Raw genomic sequence first — 23,967 nt, 5'->3', positions numbered from 1 at the left:
ACGTGTTTGTCTGGTTTTAGTACTAGGATAATGCTGACCTCACAGACTACTTAGGAAGTATTCCATCTGCTTCTCTTTTCTGAGACAGATTATAAAGAATTGGTGTCATTTGTTCCTTAAATGTTTGGAAGAATTCACATAGATGTTTCAAACACTATATAACCAGGTCTGATTTGAATTGGATCAGGGGTTTTTGTTTGAAATTTATTTTTCTTTAATAATACATTCATTCTCAGAAGCTCACAAGCACAACTAACACTCTGAATGTATTTTTCTCTTCCAAAAATAAAACTTCATTGTAATGACTGATGGCTACACTTAAAATGTACACATATTTTTAAATACAATCAATGTTTTTCCAAAAATCACATTTCTGAAAATAAATTCATATGTGTTGGTTCCTCTCCAAGTTATTCTAGATCTGTTGTAGTAGGCCTCTTTGCTACAACATTTTTGTGTTTGTGGTTAGGGATATTACTTAAATTTTCCTTTTCCCTCTATTTTCTTTTTTTAAAAAGCAATAATAACAGCACCTGTTTCACAGTTGTTGTTTCTGTTATTTTAATGAGTTAATTATGTAAGGGGTGGAGTATAAGGCCTTAAATACAGTAAGTGTCTGAAAGAGTTTGGCCATTGATATGATTAATGCTGAAGAGTCTCCAGCCTTTCTTTCCCCACTCTATATTTATCCTATTTCTGTAGCTACAGACCAAAATCTAAACCCCCTATTTCAGAGTTCAAGTCTTTAACAACATGTCTGTTATTGCTATGGTAGGATTGTTGTATACACCCACACAAAAATCTCCTTTTCATTTCAGGCTGATTACTCACCTCCCACAAGCATAGCTTTCACCTTTTTCTCCCTTCTACACTTGCCCCTCCAGCCCCCACACTCACTCATGGTACAGCGTGTCTTCGTATTTGATGTATAACTTTACAATATTTGTCAGTCAGAGCTTTATTAAAGCATTCCCCACCAATAATACAAACCCACAGTGTTTTTAGAACTGGAACAGACCTTATGAATCACTTGGCCCAATGGATAAACTCAGTCCTAGAGAGGTCAAATGGCTCATCCAAGTTTACGCTGCTGGAGGCTATCGGAGAAAGACAGTCTTTCTCAGTGCCAAAAAATACAAGTGCAGCAATTACATTAATTTAATCCTTTGGTTTATTTTTATTATGAATTTTACATGACATTCCAAATATGCACTAATCACTGGAGTTGTTCAGAGTAAAATTTTCTCCTAATATCCAAGATTTGTCTTATACTTGTCTCTTAAGTAGAAAAATTTCAAAAGATATGTGTATAACTGGGTCATTTTCTGTACAGCAGAAATTAACAGAACACTGTAAATCAACTATAATAAAAAAAAGTTAAAAAAGAAGGGCAAAAAAAAAAAAGGACTTCTGTCCACTTAAATGGGCATTTCTAGAGTGTTTGTATGTGGCTCTTCTTTAGCCCTTTAATAATTTCTGGGAGGTAAATGTTTCTCATGCGTCACTTTACGTATTCCACAAAACAGAGCTGCATCTTCAGTTGAGTAAAGAATTTTAAATAGTACACAGGTAAAAAGAAGGAAGTAAATATCTGTATAACTAATTGAAACTACGGAGGAATAGAAAAACAATGTAGTTATTAATAGTCCTTCCATTTATATGGAATGAGCTGTTCATTTGAAGAGCTGGAACATGATACTGCTTCATTTAAATTTATAACGTTACTATTTAGAATATAAGCATATCATCAATAGCCTGACTTCAATTACGAGTTTGCATCCTACAAAGTAAGGAGCTAGAAAACGAGAGGAATGTTTCCCGGTCAATTTAATTAGGAAGAAAAGGTTCTGAGAAGCCAAGGGTTGCTTGTGAGAGTTGGAAATGGGTTCATGGGATTGAGAAAACTGTGGGGGAATTACCATATGGTCTCCATTACTTTCAAGTTTTTGAGACTGTTTATTCTTATCAGTTGTCCTGGAGAAGTCTCTTCTGTTTCTTGAGGCTCTTCCTTGGATCCAAATTCCTGATGTAAAAAGTACATGGAGGCAAAAATTACATCTGCGAGGGCCATTGAAAGGGGGCATAGTATACAAACATTGTACTAGAGTAAAAAGCTCACTGTAACTAGAAATGGAATGTAAGATAAAATACACCGTTTCCTAATTTTGCACTTACGTAGCAGTCAAACACTTGCAAAATATGGGCTTATGTCCACATTAAAATGTAAAGGGCCAGCTACTACTGAATAACAGCAAGTTTATATTTTAGAAACAATAGCAAAACCACAGCCAATTTATACCTTTCTACTCATAATAATTATGATGATGATAAAGCAATTTTGAAGGCAAAATCTATCCTGGAAATTTTTACATTTTTACCATTTTATAGACATGCGTATACACACATACGCATTAGTTTTACCAGATTCGCTATTTTTAGTCAATTTTGTGCTAAATTACTTGATGCAGCACCTACTTATTTGGATCCACGTAGCCAAAGAGATAATTGATACAGTCTTGTTAGCCTGTAATTGAGCTTTTTACACACACACACACACACACACACACACACACAATGGACTATTCAAAAAGACTTACCAGTTACTGTTTCATTTTAGGAAGAGAAGTTGAACCACAAATTGAATGTAATGTATGTCTTGATATCTCTTAGTCTCAGGCCAGATTTGTTCCACATCAATAGACTTCTTTGAAATTTAGTATTAGTCAAAGGTTTACAAATTGTAAAGTGTAAAATGCCAAACTCTTGAGTTGAATCAGAGATCTCATTTCATTCGATCAATAAATCAGACAAATACTAATGTTCAGCAATGGATTATTGCCTACCATGTTCCCATGTGGCTGCTTAAAATTTAGTTTTCATTGTAAATAAAAACAGGAGAAAGTCTACCCCTCCCTTCGAGGTATATATAAACTTTTTAATTGATGAGATCAAATATCATATTAAAGGTGAATTCACAACTAAGACTGATATTATCTGATGTGTGTGTATTCTTTGAGGTACTTTTTTTTTTTTTTGTCTTTTTGCCTTTTCTAGGGTCACTCCCATGGCATATGGAGGTTCCCGGGCTAGGGGTCTTAATTGGAGCTGTAGCCACCAGCCAACGCCAGAGCCATAGCTACGAGGGAGCTGAGCCACGTCTGCGACCCACACCACAGCTCATGGCAACACTGGATCCTTAACCCACTGAGCAAGGCCAGGGATCGAACCCACAACCTCATGGTTCCCAGTCAGATTCGTTAACCCCTGTGCCACAAGGGAACTCCTCTTTGAGGTACTTGGTAGGCATATAATGTCAACTAATTGAAGTCACTTTTATATGTGCTCAATGCTCATAAATGGTGTTTAGGAAATTTTGGTTGAATGTTTTTAAATAACACCGTACTAGAAAATTCCATAAGCAATGTAAAACTCCTAAAGTAGAACTACCTAGTACAATGATTATAGCTTGGATTTATATAACGCAAAGCATTTATTTATTTATTTATTTTATTTTCCCACTGTACAGCAAGGGGGTCAGGTTATCCTTAGATGTATATATTGCAGTTACAGTTTTCCCCCACCCTTTGTTCTGTTGCAACATCAGTATCTAGACATAGTTCTCAATGCTATTCAGCAGGATCTCCTTGTAAATCTATTCTAAGTTGTGTCTGATAAGCCCAAGCTCCCGATCCCTCCCACTCCCTCCCCCTCCCATCAGGCAGCCACAAGTCTCTTCTCCAAGTCCATGATTTTCTTTTCTGAGGAGATGTTCATTTGTGCTGGATATTAGATTCCAGTTATAAGTGATATCATATGGTATTTGTCTTTGTCTTTCTGGCTCATTTCACTCAGGATGAGATTCTCTAGTTCCATCCATGTTGCTGCAAATGGCATGATGTCATCCTTTTTTATGGCTGAGTAGTATTCCATTGTGTATATATACCACCTCTTCCGAATCCAATCATCTGTCGATGGACATTTAGGTTGTTTCCATGTCCTGGCTATTGTGAATAGTGCTGCAATGAACATGCGGGTGCATGTGTCTCTTTTAAGTAGAGCTTTGTCCGGATAGATGCCCAAGAGTGGGATTGCGGGGTCATATGGAAGTTCTATGTATAGATTTCTAAGGTATCTCCAAACTGTTCTCCATAGTGGCTGTACCAGTTTACATTCCCACCAGCAGTGCAGGAGGGTTCCCTTTTCTCCACAGCCCCTCCAGCACTTGTTATTTGTGGATTTATTAATGATGGCCATTCTGACTGGTGTGAGGTGGTATCTCATGGTAGTTTTGATTTGCATTTCTCTTATGATCAGCGATGTTGAGCATTTTTTCATGTGTTTGTTGGCCATCTGTATATCTTCTTTGGAGAAATGTCTATTCAGGTCTTTTGCCCATTTTTCCATTGATTGATTGGCTTTTTTGCTGTTGGGTTGTGTAAGTTGTTTATATATTCTAGAGATTAAGCCCTTGTCCGTTGCATCATTTGAAACTATTTTCTCCCATTCTGTAAGTTGTCTTTTTGTTTTCTTTTGGGTTTCCTTTGCTGTGCAAAAGCTTTTCAGTTTGATTAGGTCCCATGGGTTTATTTTTGCTCTAGTTTCTATTGCTTTGGGAGACTGCCCTGAGAAAATATTCATAATGTTGATGTCAGAGAGTGTTTTGCCTATGTTTTCTCTAGGAGTTTGATGGTGTCCTGTCGTATATTTAAGTCTTTCAGCCATTTGGAGTTTATTTTTGTGCGTGGTGTGAGGGTGTGTTCTAGTTTCATTGCTTTGCATGTTGCTGTCCAGGTTTCCCAGCAATGCTTGCTGAATAGACTTTCTTTTTCCCATTGAAGAAATCAATAAAATAGAGACTCAAAAAACAATAGAGAAAATTAATAAAACCAAGAGTTGGTTCTTTGAAAAGGTGAACAAAATTGACAAACCCCTGCCAGACTCACTAAAAAGAGGAGAGAAAGAACCCAAATAACCAAAATTATAAATGAAAAAGGAGAAATCACAACGGATACAGCAGAAATACAAAAAACCATAAGAGAATACTATGAACAACTATACGGCAACAAGTTTGACAATCTGGAAGAAATGGACAATTTTCTAGAATCTTACAGCCTGCCAAAACTGAATCAAGTAGGAACAGACCAACTGAACAGACCAATCACTAGAAATGAAATTGAAGAGGTCATAAAATCACTCCCTACAAATAAAAGTCCAGGACCAGATGGCTTCACAGGTGAATTCTATCAAACATATAAAGAGGAATTGGTGCCCATCCTCCTTAAACTCTTTCAAAAGGTTGAAGAAGAAGGAATACTCCCAAAGACATTCTATGATGCCACCATCACCCTCATTCCAAAACCAGACAGAGATACCACCAAAAAAGAAAACTATCGGCCAATATCATTGATGAATATAGATGCAAAAATTCTCAACAAAATCTTAGCCAACCGAATCCAACAACATACCAAAAAAATTATACACCATGACCAGGTTGGGTTCATCCCAGGTTCACAAGGATGGTTCAACATACGCAAATCAATCAGCATCATACACCACATTAACAAAAAAAAACTCAAAAATCATATGATCATCTCAATAGACGCAGAAAAAGCATTAGATAAAGTTCAACATCCATTCATGATCAAGACCCTCGCCAAAGTGGGTATAGAGGGAACACTCCTGAATATAATCAAAGCCATTTATGATAAACCCACAGCAAATATAATACTCAATGGGGAAAAACTGAAAGCCTTCTCACTCAAATCTGGAACAAGACAGGGATGCCCACTCTCACCACTGCTCTTCAACATCGTTTTGGAAGTCCTAGCCACAGCAATTAGACAAACAAAGGAAATCAAAGGCATCCATATAGGAAGAGAAGAGATCAAACTGTCACTGTATGCAGATGACATGATACTATACATAGAAAACCCTAAGGACTCAACCCCAAAATTCCTTGAACTATTAATAAATTCAGCAAAGTAGCAGGATATAAGATTAACATTCAGAAGTCAGTTGCATTTCTGTATACATTAGAAAAGGAATACAAAAATACGATACCTTTTAAAATTGTACCTCACAAAATCAAATACCTCAGAATACACCTGACCAAGGAGGTAAAGGACCTATATGCCGAGAACTATAAAACTTTAATCAAAGAAATCAAAGAAGATGTAAAGAAATGGAAAGATATTCCATGTTCCTGGATTGGGAAAATCAATATTGTGAAAATGGCCATCCTACCCAAAGCAATCTACAGATTCAATGCAATCCCTATCAAATTACCCATGACATTGTTCACAGAACTAGAACAAACAATCCAAACATTTATATGGAACCACAAAAGACCCAGAATCGCCAAAGCAATCCTGAGAAACAAAAACCAAGCAGGAGGCATAACTCTCCCAGACTTCAAGAAATACTACAAAGCCACAGTCATCAAAACAGTGTGGTACTGGTATCAAAACAGACAGACAGACCAATGGAACAGAATAGAGAATCCGGAAATAAACCCTGACACCTATGGTCAATTAATCTTTGACAAGGGACGCAAAGCATTTATGCATAAATCTTTCTAATACCTATGGCTTAAAAATAGGAGCTTTGGAAGCTGTATTTATACTATGGAGGAGTATATTTGACATGGATATTTAATTTTTTTAGGTCAAAGCATTTCTGCTTATTTCATAACTTATATGAATAGAATTTTTACTAGATATGAGGGCTGTCAGCATAGGTAGGTCATTTATTGATTCCCAATTGAAAATAAGATCAAAATAGCCAAACCAATGAGAATCATCAGTACAGCAAAATCAGGAAGGAAATCTGGATGAGAATTAAGAACAAAGGGAAAGAGTTCAGGACAAATAAAAGAAGTTAAAAAAAAGAAAAAGGATTTCTCTGAAATTTAAACCATAAATTTATAAAGGCAGCCCCAATTCTTCCATTTTTGTCATTTCATCACTCCTCAAAAACCATCTGATTATCAATGCTTTTACCTAGCATATTACCTAGTTTCTGAAGCAAGGCCCAAATGGCCAGAAAACTAAGGAGAATAAAAGAAGCAGTCCTAGAGCTGATGTTAAAAAATAAGATGTAGAAAAATGATGACAGTTACTTTAGCAGATCCCTACTCTGTGTCTTTTCACAGATCTTTTTGCTTGTTGATGAGTACAGAAAGGAAATGAGAAGGAAAGAAAATAAATAATACAGTTTCAAATACAAAATGAGGGATTTGTTCTCCTGGCCCTTACAAATAAAGAGATTTGGAAAAACTTAGCATTCTGTCCCCTTTTGCTTTCATGAGAAAGCTGAGATCCACACTGGTTCCATGACTTACCAAGCACCAAGCAAAGGTGGGGCCAGGATTCAGATTTCTTGGCTCACAACCCCTCATGTGTTCCTCTAAAAGATACTGGAATGACAATTTATGAAAATAATTGAGTGAACCTGAATTACTTACAAGGCATAAAGGGGACCATTTATCAGAAGGTTAATGAAAGGATCGTATCTCTGTGGACAGATCTTTTAAGAGAGCTGGGTTCATTCAGGACAGTGCCCTCAAAAGCACTTTCAAATTCTGTGAACCAAAAATTATTAGTAAATATGGAATTAATATTTCTTATAGGAAGTGTAGTAGGTCAAGGTAGATCCGGGTTATGTTAGAGTATTTTTATGAGTGGTATACACTTTAAGGTGCTAATTAGAGTCTCCTGTTAACTCAATGTTTACAGTAGATTCATGCTCCCTACCATCTTAAGCAAATTAATGGGTTCAGTGGACTGGGCCCAGGGCTGTGATTTAGGAAACTTGCTTTTCAGTTCTTTCCCTTAAACTAAGTAGCTGCATAACCAAGGCAGTCTCTTTACCCCAGGAAATGAGGAGATTGCATGAAAGTACTTAATAGCGCTAATGTTTTTTGACTTTGAGAATATTAATCTTTGTATTAAACTGAGTGAGGTTTTGTTAATATTGTTGCTTTCCCTTTGTCCTCACATATTTTTCTATTTGCTTTTTTTTTTTTTTTTGAAATAAGTCTTGGCTCAACATTTCAGCCACCAATATGCATATCAAAAACTAATACAATATGCTTTCTAACAATGTAGTCGACAAATTTTTGTTTCTTCTGCCTCTTTGTCTTAAGTAGTCACCCATACAAATTATTATTGTTTATATCTCTAATTATTAGTCATTCTGATCCCAAATAGAGGAAAATTTGGTTCAGATTTTCAATGGTAAGTGTAATATTGACTGTGTAAATTATAATTCAATTAAGCAGAAGCAAATAGAGTCTTGTTCTAAATCAAGTACTTTATGTTTGAGCAAACCAAAACATCTATAAATATCTGAATGTATATGAATTACACCTTTCTGACTAGACCAAATTTCACTTCCCACTCTTAAAGCTTGTTCCTGACTTATTCCACTTGATTTGAGATGTAACTGACATATAACATCCTCTAACTTTAAGGCATACAATATAGTGATTTGACATATACTTCTTGATTTTCTCTCCTTCCTTTTTTATCATTTTTATGTAAAACTTGTCAGCTTCCATTCTCTCTGATATCATTCATACCACAATTTGCTGATTTTTCCCCAGCAACCTGTGACCAAAACATCTTTCTTTTCTTTTCCTCACATTCGCAGGCTACCTTCATCTCAATCATGGGGAGAAAACCTCTGTGTGAGAAATTTCTTAATTTCTTCATCAATAATGCATCACTGTTCAGGTCCATAAAATGTAGAAGATAAATTTATATTAGAACTTCATTTTACCTCATGATGTATCCTGAAAACCACTCATCTATTTGGTAGAATATGCATGATTCCAGATTTTAAATGTGGATTTGTTTTTAAATATTTGATATTTATAGATATAATTTGTTACAATATTCAGAAAATAGTGTATAATTAAAACCATGAAAGTATAGAGAATTAGAGCATATTCAAATAACTCGAATGTCCATGACAGTTCATCAGTCAAAAATTACCTCCTTTTCAAGTATCTTTCTGTAAGGCCCTTCAGGGATTCCAATTTTACTTAAATTAAACTGCTTGAAGTTGTCTCACAGCTCATTGATGCTTTGTTCATTTTTTTTTTAAGTTCTTTTTCTCTTTGTGCTTCATTTTGGATAGTTTTTATTCCTGTGTCTTAAATTCACTAATTTTTTCTTCTGTGATATCTGATCGGTTGTTAAATCCATTCTGTATTATTCATCTCTTAAAGTTTAATATGTCTTTTTGTCTTTCATGTCTCTATTAACTATGCTCAGTGTTTCTTCTACCTCTTGAACACATGCAGTGTAGTTATGATAACTTTTATAATGTCCTTGTCTGCTGATTTTATCTGTGTCATTTCTATGACTGTTCTGCTATTGACTTTTGTCTTTGCTTTGTACATTGCATTTTCCTGAGAGCTTAGTGATTTTTTTATTGAATGTCAGATATTGTGAGTTTTACCTTGATTAGGTGCTAGATATTTTTATATTTATATAAATATTCTTGAGCTTTGTTCTCGGAAGCATTTAAGTTAACTTGGTCCTCTGGAGGCATTTTTTGTGTGTGAGGGATCAGAGCAGCCTTTGATTTAAGGCTAATTTTCCCCTGTGATAAAGGCAATGCCCTAAAAATACTTATTTCAAAGCAATGAGGATATTGAAGTAAGAAGTTTTCTGCTCAGACTTGTGGGAACACAGCCTTGTGTGAGACATGGGAAATTTTCCCCACACTCCTCACAGAAAGGATTTTCCCTGGCCTCAGGTAGCTGCTTCACACACATGCACCAATCAACTCTCAACCTAAGACTCGGGGAGGACCCTTTTCAGATCATCTCTCTACATGGGTCTCTCTTCTCTAGGACTCCACTTTATTTAGCCTCCTTGGGCTGCTGGCTCAGAAAGATCTCCATGTCCACCCTAGGTTTCCCCTTCATATGCTGTGGCTGGAAACTCTCTGGGCAGTTTGGGGCTCATTTCAGGTGCTATCCCTCCTTCAAAGATCACCTTCCTACACTGCTTCACGTTCAGTGATTGAAAAATGCTGTTTCATATACTTTGTCCATTTTTTTCTTAGTTATTTGAGATGGGAGGGTAAAATCTTTTTCCCATTATTTTAGGAAAAAGAATTGACCAGGACAATTATTAATTAAATGCAAAGTGACCACCACTTTGAGAGTTAAAGCAGAAAGATGCAGTCCTAGCAAAAAAAAAAAAAAAAAAAAAAAAAAATGGAGTTCCCATCGTGGTGCAGTGGTTAACGAATCCGACTAGGAACCATGAGGTTGCGGGTTCGGTCCCTGCCCTTGCTCAGTGGATTAACGATCCGGCGTTGCTGTTAGCTGTGGTGTAGGTTGCAGACGCGGCTCGGATCCCGTGTTGCTGTGGCTCTGGCGTAGGCCCGGGTCTATGGCTCCGATTGGACCCCTAGCCTCGGAACCTCCATATGCCGCAGGAGCGGCCCAAGAAATAGCAAAAAAAAAAAAAAAAAAAGAAAGAAAGATGCAGTCCTAGAACTGGAGAAGGCAATTGCAGAGCAAGTCCTCAGTTCCTTGGACCCTCCTTAAAAGATTTATCTGCACCATCAGCCCAAGTCAGGTACTTGAGATGGCCAGGGGAGGGACACACGAGTTTCTGTCACACTTAACATTCCAGTTATAAGCTCCTCTGTAAAGCACCTATGTTCTGAACTTTTCTTAAATACTTCCTCTGCTACCTTGGTGGAACTCCTTGAAATAATACTTTCCCCAAATAATCTCAGTGCTGCCGCTGCCTCTCCCCACAATGGTGGGGGATGGGGGAGAAGTCACTGTACTCCGCTTCCTACTTGCACATGCAGATACTTCATTTCTTCTAAAAATGTTTCAAAGTTTTCTCTCTTTCACCCTATTTTCATTTTTAGGGAATAAGTGAGAACAAATTTAGTCTCATTTTGCTCTGAATTTTTCTTGAAAAAGTTTTTGACTAAAATATGAACTTTGCTACCAATAAAGCAAGACTTGAGTGCATAGGCAACTTGTGACCAAAATCAGGTTCCTTCCTGGCTCCTTGAACAACAGCAGGTCTGTGCTTTTTTCAGACCCTCCACCCCATCCCCAATGTCTTACTGCAGACAGGACATAAAAATGCTGCCTAGTGAGGAGAGACTACTCCTCAAGTGAGAAGAGAGCCCAAGGCGTTTGTGCACAGATCAGTTTTCGTTCTAAAGAGATTGATCCATTTGTTATAAAATAGATAACATGGCTAAGAGTAAGAAAGAGGAAAATATTTCAGTTACTTTTCTTTTTCTTATTCTTTTTTTTTTTTTTTTTTTTTTTTTTGCTTTTTAGGGCTGCACCCGGGGCATATGGAGGTTCCCAGGCTAGGGGTCCAATTGGAGTTGCAGCTGCTGGTCTTCACCTCAGCTCACAGCAATGGCAGATCCTTAACCCACTGAGCGAGGCCAGGGATCAAACCCATAACCTCATGCATGGTTCCTAGTCAGATTCGTTTCCACTGTGCCATTACTATGGGAACTCCTCAGTTCGTTTTCATTCGTTTTTTTTTTTTTTTTTTGACCCATCAGTGTCCCTCTTAAAGGTATATTAATATGATTGAATAAATCTATTCTGGATGTAGGCCAATCCTACCAGTTTTATAGGGTCTTTTTCAGGTTTTGGTATTAGACTTAGTCTGACCTCATAAAAGATTTTTCAAAAGAGTTTAAGGTTGGCATTATTTTTTCCTTGAATGCATGTTGGAATTCACCAATGAATTCATCTCAGCCTACCAGCCTTCTTCCTTCCTTCTTTTCTTCCTTCCTTCCCTCCTTTACTCTCTCCTTCCTTCCTTTTTTAATGAATTCAGTTTTCAGTAGATAAAAGGCTGTTCAGATTTTCTGTTTACTTTTGTAACAGATTTGTCAGCATGAAGTTGTTCATGCTATTTTTTCTCTTCCTTTAAATAGCTATAGAAAAAAAGAAAATATATCCAAATTATAGTAAAAATGTATAAAATCAATAATGCTACTCTTTAATTCCAAGTATTCGTCATTTGTGCTCTCTTTTCTTATCAGTCTAGATAAGTTTATCAATTCTCCTGATCTTTTCAAAGAATTGACTTTTGATTTGACAAATATTCCCTATGTTTTGACTTCCATTCTTATCTGTATTATTTCCTTCCTTATACTGACTTTAGGTTTACTATGCCCTTCTTTTTCTAGTTTCTTAAGGTAAAACTTGAGTCATTAGACTTTATTTTCCCTTTTTAACATAAGCATTTAAATGTATACATTTCCTTCTAAGAAATGATTTAGCTGCATCCCAAATTTTGAAATGTTGAATTTTCAGTAACCTTCAGGTCAAAATATAATTTAATTTATCTTGTGATTTCTTAGTTTGTGATCCATGGATTATTTAGAAGTATGCTTTTAATTTCTAAAGATTGGGAGTTTTTCTAAATATCAATGTTATTAATTTCTAATTCCATGGTATATAGATAGCATACTTTGTATGGTTTCATTTCTCTTAAGTTTATTGACACTCGTTCTGTGGGTAAACATATGGTCAGTCTTGGTGAATGTATTATGTGCACTTGAAAACAATGTGTATTCTGCAGATGTTGAGTATAATGTTCTAGAGTTATCAATTAGGTCAGGGTGGTTGATAGTGTTGTTCAGATGGTCTATGTCACTAGTGATGGGGGATCTAGTTGTTCTGTCAGTTGCTAAGAGTCATAATATCCATCTATGACTGTAAAATTTTCCATTTTCCCCTTAAATTCTGTCAGTTATTTATGTATTTTGAAGCTCCTCTTTAAGTGTATGCACATTGGTGACTATTACATCTTTCCGATCAATGACCCATTTTTCGTTTATGAAATATCCTTTTTTATCTCTGGCAATATTCTCTTGAAGCCAATATTAATACAGCCACTCTAACTTTCTTATGCTTAGTCTATATATGGTATATATTCTTCCTATTCATTTACTTTCAACCTCCCAGTTTTCATATTTAAAGTGTATCTCTTGTGGACAATATCTAATTGGATATGCCTTTTTATTCACTTTGACAACCTCTGCCTTTTTCCCACTATAATTTCATCATAATTATTAATATGGTTGGTTGGAATCTATGAATTCTTTTTTGTTTGTTATTATCTTTTCTCTCTTTTTTTAAATTATCTTTTGTCCTTTCCTACTTTCTTTTAGATTATTTGAATATTTTATAGGATTCCATTGTAATTTATCTCTAGGATTTTTTGCTGTAACACTTTGCTTTATTAATTTAGTGGTTGTTCTAGGGGTTACAATATGCACCCTTAGCATTATAGTCAGAGTCAATATCTTACCACTTTATGTAAAATGCAGGTACTTTGTAGCTATATAGATCTATCTATGATATAGATTTCTTATGTAGTGTATCTATGTATATAAGACAAGACAATGTTATAATTTTTGCTGTAAGTAATTATATGTATGTATTAAAGCAATTAACAGGAAAAATAATTTTTTGTGTTTACCAGTTACTTAGTGATTCTGATGATCTTCATTCTTCTGAAGAGCCAAGTTTTCATCTAGTATACTTTCTCTTCAGCCTGAAGCATCACTCCCTGTGGTTAAGTTTTGCTAGCAGCAAATTCTCTTTGTGGTCTTTATAGAGACATATTTTGTCTTTTTGTCTTTTTTCTCTTTTGTTGTTGTTGTTGTTGTTGTTGTTGCTATTTCTTGGGCTGCTCCCGCGGCATATGGAGGTTCCCAGGCTAGGGGTTGAATCGGAGCTGTAGCCACCGGCCTACGCCAGAGCCACAGCAACCCTGGATCCGAGCCGCGTCTGCGACCTACACCATAGCTCACGGCAACGCCGGATCGTTAACCCACTGAGCAAGGGCAGGGACCAAACCCGCAACCTCATGGTTCCTAGTCGGATTCGTTAACCACTGCGCCACGACGGGAACTCCCTATAGAGACATATTTTTATTTCACCTCTATTTTGGAAGGATGTTTTGCTATTTTATAAGTTTACAGTTTTCTTTTGCTTCCAGAACCAGAACAGTATGGTCCACTATCTCCTGGGCTCACTCCATTGTTTCTAGTGAGAAGTCAGAAGTCTTTCAAATGACTGTTTTCCCTATGAAATATGCTTCTATGGGTTTTGTTTTGTTTGCTATTTTAAGATGTTCTCTTTATTTTCATTTTTGAGGATATGCTCTTTTTGTTTGTCTGTTTGTTTAATTTCTCCTGCTTGGAGTTTGCTGAGCTTTTTGAATCTGTAGAGTTGTGTCTTTACCTAAATTGAGGAACTGTTCAACCACTATGTCTTAAAATATTTATTGTACATCATTCTCTTTTTCCACTCCTTGGTACTACATTTACCCCATGTATTGACATTGTCCTATAGGTTCTTACAGATCTATTCATTTCGTTTAATACTTTACTCTTCATTCTTCACAGTGAATCATTTCTATGCATCTGTTTTCACATTCATTGACGTTTTCCATTAGAACATCCCGTTATGCTTTTAAGCCTATACACTGATTGTTTGATGTAATAAATTGTAATTTTCAGCCCTGGATTTTCCATTTGGTACCTTTCTATAGATTCTTTTCCTTTGCTGTGATTTCCTGTGTTTTCATTCATAGGGAGTGTATTTCCCTTTATATTTTTGGACATGGTTATAATGGCTGCTTTAAAGTCCTCAGATGCTAACTCTAACATCTGAGTTGATTGTCATTTGTCTTGAAAATGAATATATTTTCCATTTTCTTTGTATGCCCACTAATCTGGATTGAATCTTGGACGTAGAGAATATTGTAGATACTCTGGATTCTGTTACACTCCTCAAAAAAGTGCAGACATTTTTGGTTTAGGAGGCAAGTAACTTGACCAGACTCAAACTGCAGACCCTATCTTTTGGACTGCAGTTCACATGTCCCTTTGGTTTTTTTGTGTGTTTTAATTCATAATTGGGCCTCTTTCAACCCATTCTGCACTTGTATGGTTCAGAGGTCTGCTAGAGGTTGGGCAGTTTTACACAGGATTGTGCTTTTCCATCACACCCAGGTCTTTCCTTTCCAGGGTTTTTTCTTCTACTTTCAGTGACTTTGCTTATTTCAAATTCTTTTTTTTTTGAAGCCAGAAAAGCTATATTTTCCTATTGGCCTGTTAGCATCCATGTGCAGCTAAAATATATAAAAAAATAGGAAATTCATCTTATGTTATTGCCTTCTTCCCAGAGTTGACTCTCTCGAGACTCCACCTGCTCATATTCACATGCCAGTGCCTTCAGGTTAATTGTAGGGGTTGTTTTTTAATCTTTTGTCCAGAAGTTATAGTTATTATCTGCAGGAAGTTCAATCCAGTAGGATCTTATTATGGCAATCCAAAGTGGAACTGATGTCCCACAGGTTAGAAAATTAGTGTAGCATGGTTCCTAAGAGTGTGGTAGTAATGTATTCTATCATTCTAAACTGAGTTTCAAGCATGGCCCTTTGGATTTGTTTGTGGGTTTTTTGTTTTTGTTTGGGGGGGGCTTTTTTTTTAATAAAGTAGTTCCCACACATTTTATCAGTTGGAATCTATTTCAACCCCACTGCAACCCACTGTCTACTTCTCATCCTGGATTTTGTTCCAAGTGCAGTTCAGAGGGCCTCAGGATCATTTAGAGTGGCTTCAATGTGATGCCACTGGTACCACATTCTCTTCTCTGTGGAGTTCCTAAAAGCCTTAGCAGCTAAATCTCAGTGCTCTGGTTTCCCCTTCTCAGACCACAGTGTCACATCTCCCCATTGCCCTTGGGTCACCTTGGTCACTGAACATTCCGGAATAAAATATGGTTGTATTCAAGTTATTTGCTGTTCGCTCCCTGTATCCTCCGCACTTACCTGTGAAAATATACTACACTGAATGCTTGGGTATCTAACCCAGGATGGATAGAACATTGTTTATGTTACTGGGGCAGGGAAAGTTAGGTGAAATTCTTTGAAAATCCACTGGAGTCAGCCTCCCTCTCAAAGCTGTGGCATTTCAGGTGTCAGGCTTTTGAGCAGCCTGAATTCTCCCAAACCCCACTTCCCTGGAGAGGGCAGGGGATCTCAAATTAAACATTCGTCTTTGAGGGCCATTTTTCAGTATTTTTGTATTTCTGTTTCTTAGGTATAGCACACAGAACATAGCTACCTTATTAGGAGTATAATGTGAATTAGTGACATGACAATGAGATGTCCTATAGCTCACGGAGAAGAAAGATCCAAACATGCATATTTTGCTGTTATTTATTATTTGGAGAGCTTCTATGATACCTATGAACAGCAAAGCCCATGATTCAAGGCTTACCACAGCTATAAGTGCCAGCTAATGAAATGGTACCATTGATTTCCTTTTTCTGTCTTTTTTGACCCTCTGTAAAATTTAAAGGAAAAAAAGAGATACATTAAATTCCAATTCTAATAATAGCCCCCAGTGGGGACCAAATGGCTAAGACAATGGGAAGGGAGACCTTTCAGCAGTAGAATTTGCTTTGAGCCTAAATGAGGTGTGTTGTGATCATGGCTTTTTTGTGTGTGAAATGAAATCATGGAAGTTGATTCCTTCTGGTTGGACCCCAAAGAATGAGTGTCAGATCCCCAGATCATGCCCACTGGTAGTAATTAAGCTTCACTCTGCAGAGAGCCCCTGGAAGCCTTAAGAGGCAGTACTTTTGAGAATCCCAGACTTTAGATTTCCAGTTATTCCTGTAGTGAATGGATGCCTTCACTGTCTATTCTACTTTCTTCCACTGGCCTCTAAAGAAAGGACTTTGAGTCAGCTTTTCTGTATTAATAGGGCATCATTAGAAAGCAGGAAATTTATCAAGGAAAATAATGTTCAGAAGAGAAATAATAAACAATGAGATACTACTGTACAGCACAGAGAACTATATCCAATGTCCTATGATAAACCACATATTGGAAAAAGTTTTTTTGTTTGTTTGTTTTTGGGTTTTTTTTTTTTTTTTTTTTTTTTTTTTGTCTTTTGCAGGGCTGCACCCATGGCATATGGAGGTTCCCCGGCTAGGGGTCTAATCAGAGCTGTAGCCTCCTTCCTATGCCATAGCCATAGCAATGCAGGATCTGAGCCATGTCTGCAACCTACACCACAGCTCACGGCAACGCCAGATCCTTAACCCACTGAGCGAGGCCAGGGATCGAACTTGAGACCTCAGTGTTCCTAGTTGGATTCGTTAACCACTGAGCCACGACAGGAACTTCCTGGAAAAGAATATTTGTAAAGAGTGTATATATATATATGTATAACTGAATCGCTTTGCTGTATAACAGAAATTACCCCAACATTGTAAGTCAACTCTACTTTAGAAAAGAAGAAAAATAAAACATGCATTTAAGATATGTTTTTAGCAACGAGGAAGGTAACTCGGATATTCTTTTTCTGAAGCAGTAGCTCACATGTTTAATGGAAACTTCTGTAACAACACTAAGGTATTTCAAAAGAACCAGAGTACTTAAAGTTAATTGTATTAATCACAGAGACTAAATTTATCATCAGCTTCCATAGTGCGGTAAGGATAGAGATGTTTGTCCAAGAAGAAAGCTAACATGGCATTCTTCTGTGCAGATGTAATTGCCACTTGTATTCGTATGGGAGGTGTTTGCTTTTCATTTATCCACTTAGAGGTTTGGTTTTTTTTTTTTTATCCTTTTGGAAATTCATTGATTTATTTTGTGAAATGCAGAGAGGAAGGAAAGAAACTATGATTTGTGACAAGTGTCCTCTCTGAGCCAGATACTCATTTATCGGAATCACTTTTCTATTCTCTCCATCCTTATCTCCTTTCTTAAATTGAGATATAATTGACAGCTAACATTGTCCTAGTTTCAGGGGTATGACAAAATGGTTCAATACTTGTATATATTGTGAGATCATTATCTCTTATCAAACGGTCTCTGTATATTGTAAAATAGAAAATCTAAGGCCTCGTTAACCTCACATTTGTCAACAAATTATAATAGCAGTCATTGTAAAATATATTGACCTCTTGATTTTATACTTTTAGAGAATTGCATTTGTGTCCTCTCCTGTCAAAAATGGGAATAGGGTGGAGATGTGTGATCTCTCAGTATAGAAACGACATCCTCTTCCCTAACAGGATTGCAGGCGATGGGGAGCAGGAGGGAAAGGTTTGCTCTGTGGATATCCATATCCTATCTTGCCAGAGGATAAATAAAGGGCATTCATTCATCAGCTTTCAAGCTGCCACCCTCTTTTCTTTTCCCCCAGCCCCCACCTCTCCCTGAAATTGGGAGGAGGGAGGTCCTGATTATTTTTTGCCTATTTCTAGCAGAGCTAGGCATGAACAATTAAATTTAGGGCTTCCCTGTGGTCTGTGAATAACAGTGCGCAGTGCTAACCATCAGGGCACAAAGGCAGACAACAACAACAACAAAAAAGGCTTTTTTATTTTTTGTTTACCCTTCAGGACACTGTTTACCTTATCACTGAAGGGGAAGTTAGCATCTCATCCCTTTTGGAAATTGTACTGGGTTTATTCTCTAGAATAAACTGTCCAGAGATAAAGTGAGTATGTCAGCCTGGGGCCAAGGGATTTGTACAAGGCCCTGCTCTCCCCTGTAGCCCCCACCCCCAGCGTGTGTGTGTGTGTGTGTGTGTGTGTGTATGTGTGTGTGCGCGTACGCGCGCTCGAACATATGTCTGTCTCTCCATCTGCCTGTCTGTCTGTCTCAGGCTTTTGCTCCACATCTGGAATGCACTTTTCCTCTCTCATTCTCTCCGCACTCTCTCATTCCCTTTTCCCTGGTTTTTCTGTCAAAACGTTTTCTTTTTCTCCCTTTCAACCAGGATTTTTTTCTCCCCTCTTTCCCCTCTCTCTCTCTCTCTAAATTTACTTCACAGCAGATTGTCTTGTAGTAAATCACCAAAAACCCAAATAGCACTAAAGCATTCTGATACAACATTAGCATTTGCTTAACAAGCACAAGATAAACATTAAACAAAGAACTGCATTTCTTTATTAGAGGCTGCAAGATACATAATCCATGAGCACAAGAAACATGGGACCCAGTGGATATGCAGATGTGTGTTATTTCATTGGCGCTGGGCGGCCTTGTTAGAAAAGGTTTTCATCTGAAGGCTTGGGGGTGGATGGTTGACTGTCCCTGGTGGGGCTGTAACTAGATACAGAGACTGTTGCAAGCTAGGCTGGGCTCCCTGGTGGACGTGCTGATTGGACAGCCTGAGGAAAACTTGGGAAGCATCGGGAAGTGAACTCAATCACCTTGGGGATGATAGGGTAGAAGCAGATGAAGGCATTTGACTTCTTTTGTAACTCCCGCTAAGGACAGCTTGCCAGTGCGATCCAGCCTCCATAACTGCAAATCAGGCCCTTTCCCCTATGCCGATTTCATTAGAATGGCCAGCATGGTGCAAAGAGGAAAAAAAAAAAGGTTAGACACAGTAATTTTACAGGCAGGCGGGTACAAAAAAAATCTGCATAATTAAGCAGTCAAGGCTGCTAATAGGGGAGTTTATATGCTCTGGGACCAGGCAAGGGCAGCACATATGGATATAGCACTGGATATTAAATCTACGGCATGCAGACTTACTTCAGGGCCCTCAGAGAAAAGGCTAATTATAGAGAGAGGAATTGTGTTTACTGGTCTGTCTTGGGCAAAGATGGTGAAAGAAGTACAACCAAGTTTTGCAGTTCGACATGAACAGGCTGTTAATAGAGATATCAAAATATGTGCTTGTGGTGGTTTCCTACCTAATCAACACAAAATTACAGATTCTAGGGCCACTCCCCCCACCCCCACGTTACCTGCTGTAGACGAAACACTTGGCGTTAAGTTTCACACGTTAGGGAGTATGTGAGTAATGTGAAGAGACACGAGATAGGATATGTAGGATTAAATCTCGGCCACAATGTAATCCTGGCCGTGTGCTTTATCATCACTACATTTTATTTAGCCGTCTAGCCAGCCCTGTTTAAAAATGTCAGCGGTGCCTGGGCCTGAGCCCAACGGCAGCCCCTCCGTGTAAATGGAGCATCGAAGTGGAAGTTGCAGTGGGCAGGGGGAAGCCTTTCGAGAAAGGGTGTGTTTCTGGAGGAGGCTCTGATGGGATGGACATTAACATTTCATAATGCAGATCAAAGGTAAAGAGAAAACCCAAAGGCCCCTTTGTCACGGGCCCTAATGACTGCCTCCTACACGAGCTGGGATGATGGCTTCAAATTATTAAAGAGACTCATTTCATATTTGTATGTATGTATGCATGTATGTATGCATCCACTTATTTATTTATTTAATGCCATACAAAGAACATTTTCCGACAAGGACAAGCTCATGGGCCATTTGCCCTGGGCTGGTTGTGCCAAGGCGAGCCTGGGTGTTTCCGGGGACCGGAGCCTCCTGCAGATTTTGTTTGCTGCCAAGCAGTCTGGACCCTTTGTCCTTTAGGGCAGCTTCCCGGGAAAAACAGCAGCCCTTGCCGAACACGGATCTGTGGCTGTGGGGTCGGCCGACTGGGGGCCTGATGTGCATTCCATGGCTGCCCCCCCACCCCCCCATCCCCCACGCACCTAACAAGGAGGCCAGGAGAAGAATCCCACCGCCTCATTTCAAGATGCCCTAAAAACCTCAGGCTTAGGAAAGTAAACAGCATCTGATCAGCCAGATATTGGGTCAGGCCTGCCTGACATCTGTGCTCTGCTCAGAGGAGGGGAATTCAGTGCTAATGAGAAGACCCAAGCCCGAGCCTCAGGAAGTGAGAGTTGCAAAGGCTAATGAAGGAGCAAGTTAGCCCCTTAAAACCAGGGAAAGCATCACGGTGCACACAGGGTGCTTGCACCTCCTTCCCCGTGGTCCACCTGGCCAGGGCATCCTTTTCACTAGGAACAGCTGGCCAGATATCCCAGCACTCAGTTGAGAGGGGAAAGATCTCGGGAGACTAATGGAATGCCGATACCCGAGACAGATATTTCACACTCGAGTTTGGAAACGCATTTCTGCCCTAGCGACTGTTAATTTCATTTTTAAAATCAGACTGGTCCTGAGAATATTTTGAAACTCCAGGACTTTTGAAACCTTCTGGAGTTCCCGTCATGGCGCAGTGGTTAACGTATCCGACTAGGAACCATGAGGTTGCGGGTTCGATCCCTGGCCTTGCTCAGTGGGTTAACGATCCGGCGTTGCCGTGAGCTGTGGTGTAGGTTGCAGACGCGGCTCGGATCCCGCGTTGCTGTGGCTCTGGTGTAGGCCGGTGGCTACAGCTCCGATTGGACCCCTAGCCTCGGAACCTCCATATGCCGCGGGAGCGACCCAAGAAATGGCAAAAAGACAAAAAAGAAAAAAAAAAGAAAAAGAAACCTTCTGATTTCTAGAGGTTACAATGAGGAGGCATTCTAAAGAAAGAAAATGGAGATTTCCCACAGATGAGTAGGGACAGTAGCATCGAAAATACTTAATAGGTCCATTCTTCGTATCCCATTCTTTCTACCTGAGACTTCAACATGGCAAATAGAAGAAAACTTCCAGGGAGGTCTCAGTGGAAGTCTGGGCCTGGGAAATGGTGGCAGCTAGATGCAGAACACATGGAGGGCACACAGCATGGCCATCATTTTCTGCTTGTCAAGAGAAAAATCAAGTTGGCCAGAACACTAGCAGATAGTAAGTAGGCCCTGCAATAAAAAGGGAGAATGTTAGGCTTTTTTTTTTTTTTTTTTTTTTTTTGATAGAAATAAATAAAGGGGATGGGGCTAAACACAATTGCTTTTATTTTTATTTTTACAGCCACACCTGCAGCATATGAAAATCCCCAGCCTAGGGATCGAATTGGAGCTGCAGCTGCCAGCCTACACCACAGCCATAGCAATGCAGGATCCAGCCTGGGTCCTCGACCTACACTGCAGCTCAGGGCAATGCCGGATCCTTAGCCTACTGAGTGAGGCTGGGTATTGAACCCACATCCTCATGGATACTAGTCAGGTTCTTAACCCACTGAGCCACAACAGTAACTCCTGCTTTTATTTTTAAATTCGAGGGGCTGATCAGAGGTAAGAAAACTAGGCAAGAGGCATGTCACTGGTAGAAGAATGGTATAAACTTGAAAAGATCTCTTTGGTTACATGTCGAGTTGTTTGGGAATGCAAAAAACAAAAAAACAAAACAAACAAAAAACAAACAAAAACATTTCATACACCTTCCCAATCCACAGGTAAAACATCCCTAGGGCACAGTGGCTTCCCAATGTCTCCTCCCTCCCTCCTCCCTCCCTCTATCTCTGCCTACCTTTCTCTTCTTTTTCTAGGGGAAATAAGATACGTATTTATGCTGTAAGGAAGAATGCGCTGAATACCCTAAGAGTCCTATAAAGTATGGTAGGAATTGAGAGAAATGAATTCTGAGTGAGGGGAAGAGACTTGGCCAGGGCTTAAGGTCTGAGGTACAGGAAACGGTGTGACAGTTCTTTTCCACTTAAGCTGTACCACTCTTCTCATTTCTGCACTAATTTTCTGTGTCATCCCAACCAACACAGATAGATTATCTAAACATTACTTCCGATCCCCTCTACACACACAGGCGCGCGTGCATGCACGCACGCACGCACGCACACACACACACACACAGTTGGGTTGAGGAGACAAGGATGATGAAGGAGAAAAAAATTAACCAGTTTTTTTAGGGCAGTGCCTGGAGAGATCGAACTTTGCAAAAGTGGATAATGTAACAGCATTAGCATCCTCTAGACATTGTTTCAAAGTTTACCATTACCATGTGCTAGGAAGATTTCTTGCTGAATGTCTGGGTTCAGTTGAAAGCCTGAAAAAAAAAGGTCTCTGCTGGATCTGCCCAAAGCATCCCACAGGTGTGGGAGCCTGACCAGTGCCACTAGAGCTCCTGCAGCCTCACTCCGTCTCTTGGAGCAAGGACACCCCCTCGCCCCACCCCACCAGCTGCGTGCTGCCAGTCTCAGTTCTCACTGTCAAGTTGGGCAAAACCTGGGGCAGCCAACAGAGCTGATGAGGAGGAAAAAACACCTTCTGTGGAGACAAAGGGGAGAATTATAGAGGAACAGTGTCAATAAATCAACTCTAAAGAGTAAAAACTCTTGATAGGAGATACATTAACAAACGCAAACGCAGCAAAAGTTTGTTTCATGCATAATACCAAAAATAACTGATACTTACAGAGCACTTATCAGAGGCAGATGCTGAACGCTGGCTGTAGATTCTCTCCCCTGAGTCCCACTTCTCAGCCCTGGATGTGGTCCTCGATAGCCCCAACTGGCGGGATGGTTTGGTTTACGATGTAGGGGTTAGGGTTGGGCATCCCACCAACTACCACCAAGTGATTCCAAAGCCCAGGTTTTTAAAATCACTCCCCCATGGCGCATGAGAGGAGAGGTTTTATAGATGATGTCCCCGATGACTGTTATTAACACTGTCTGTCCTGTCCACTGCTATGTAAGCCCCCCGAAGCCGCTGGTGGAGGTCTGTGTCTGCTAATAGGCTAGGCTCACCAAAGCGCATGCCTCACTTGTCAGGATTTTGGAAACACAGCCGATTACATTCAGTCCTAATGATCTGCCTGCTATCAGCGGTCAAACCCTGTTTTAGAACAAGATTAGGGTTTTTTAATAAATTAAAAAGGATTCCGTGGCTGACCATTCAGTTTCTGAGTCCTCATTGGAAATGAATATTTAAACAACCTGCAAGGAGGCTTAATTGCATTTGTGACCTGCTTTCCTACATATTTGGGAGGGTAGAGATGGAAATGGAGAACACTCAGTAGATGCATTTTACTGCCAGAGTGGAACTTTACAAACGTACCAGGGGACCTTTTGGTAATGTTTGTAATGTGCTGCTATTGTGATTTAGGAAAGAAAAATGCTACTGCTGGGCTTTATTTTCAACGGATTTTTTTTTAAACATCAATTAATGCAATCAAATGTAGTACAGGGAAATCTAACTTTTTATTT

General features: G+C 39.0%; 1 protein-coding gene and 3 long non-coding RNA genes across 22 annotated transcripts in view; 2 read left to right on the top strand and 2 right to left on the bottom strand.

The window, feature by feature from the left end:
• Nucleotides 1-23,967, top strand: part of ZNF521 (zinc finger protein 521) — an 847,543-nt gene that overhangs the window by 778,100 nt on the left and 45,476 nt on the right. The gene's annotated exons all lie outside the window — the stretch shown is intronic.
• Nucleotides 1,267-23,967, bottom strand: part of LOC146402773 (uncharacterized) — a 341,109-nt gene continuing 318,408 nt past the window's right edge. The window contains exon 2 of the long non-coding RNA XR_014807814.1: nucleotides 1,267-5,145. This is a non-coding gene — a long non-coding RNA (uncharacterized LOC146402773). The remainder of the gene's footprint in view (nucleotides 5,146-23,967) is intronic.
• Nucleotides 17,355-21,507, top strand: LOC146402776 (uncharacterized). Its single transcript, XR_014807818.1, has 2 exons — nucleotides 17,355-21,199; nucleotides 21,246-21,507. It is a non-coding gene; the product is annotated as an uncharacterized LOC146402776 (long non-coding RNA).
• On the bottom strand, nucleotides 18,979-22,170 carry LOC146402775 (uncharacterized). The gene is made up of 2 exons (XR_014807815.1): nucleotides 21,954-22,170; nucleotides 18,979-21,116 (listed from the first exon to the last, which is right to left on the bottom strand). It is a non-coding gene; the product is annotated as an uncharacterized LOC146402775 (long non-coding RNA).

The sequence above is a fragment of the Sus scrofa genome, chromosome 6 (genome assembly GCF_054392235.1).
Source record: "Sus scrofa isolate SSC_HxYL_T2T_F1_AM1 chromosome 6, Sscrofa_HxYL_maternal_Yorkshire_Landrace_v2.0, whole genome shotgun sequence".
NCBI lineage: Eukaryota > Metazoa > Chordata > Mammalia > Artiodactyla > Suidae > Sus > Sus scrofa.
The sequence above is the reverse complement of the archived record's forward strand: the minus strand, read 5'-3'. Positions and strand labels throughout refer to the sequence as shown.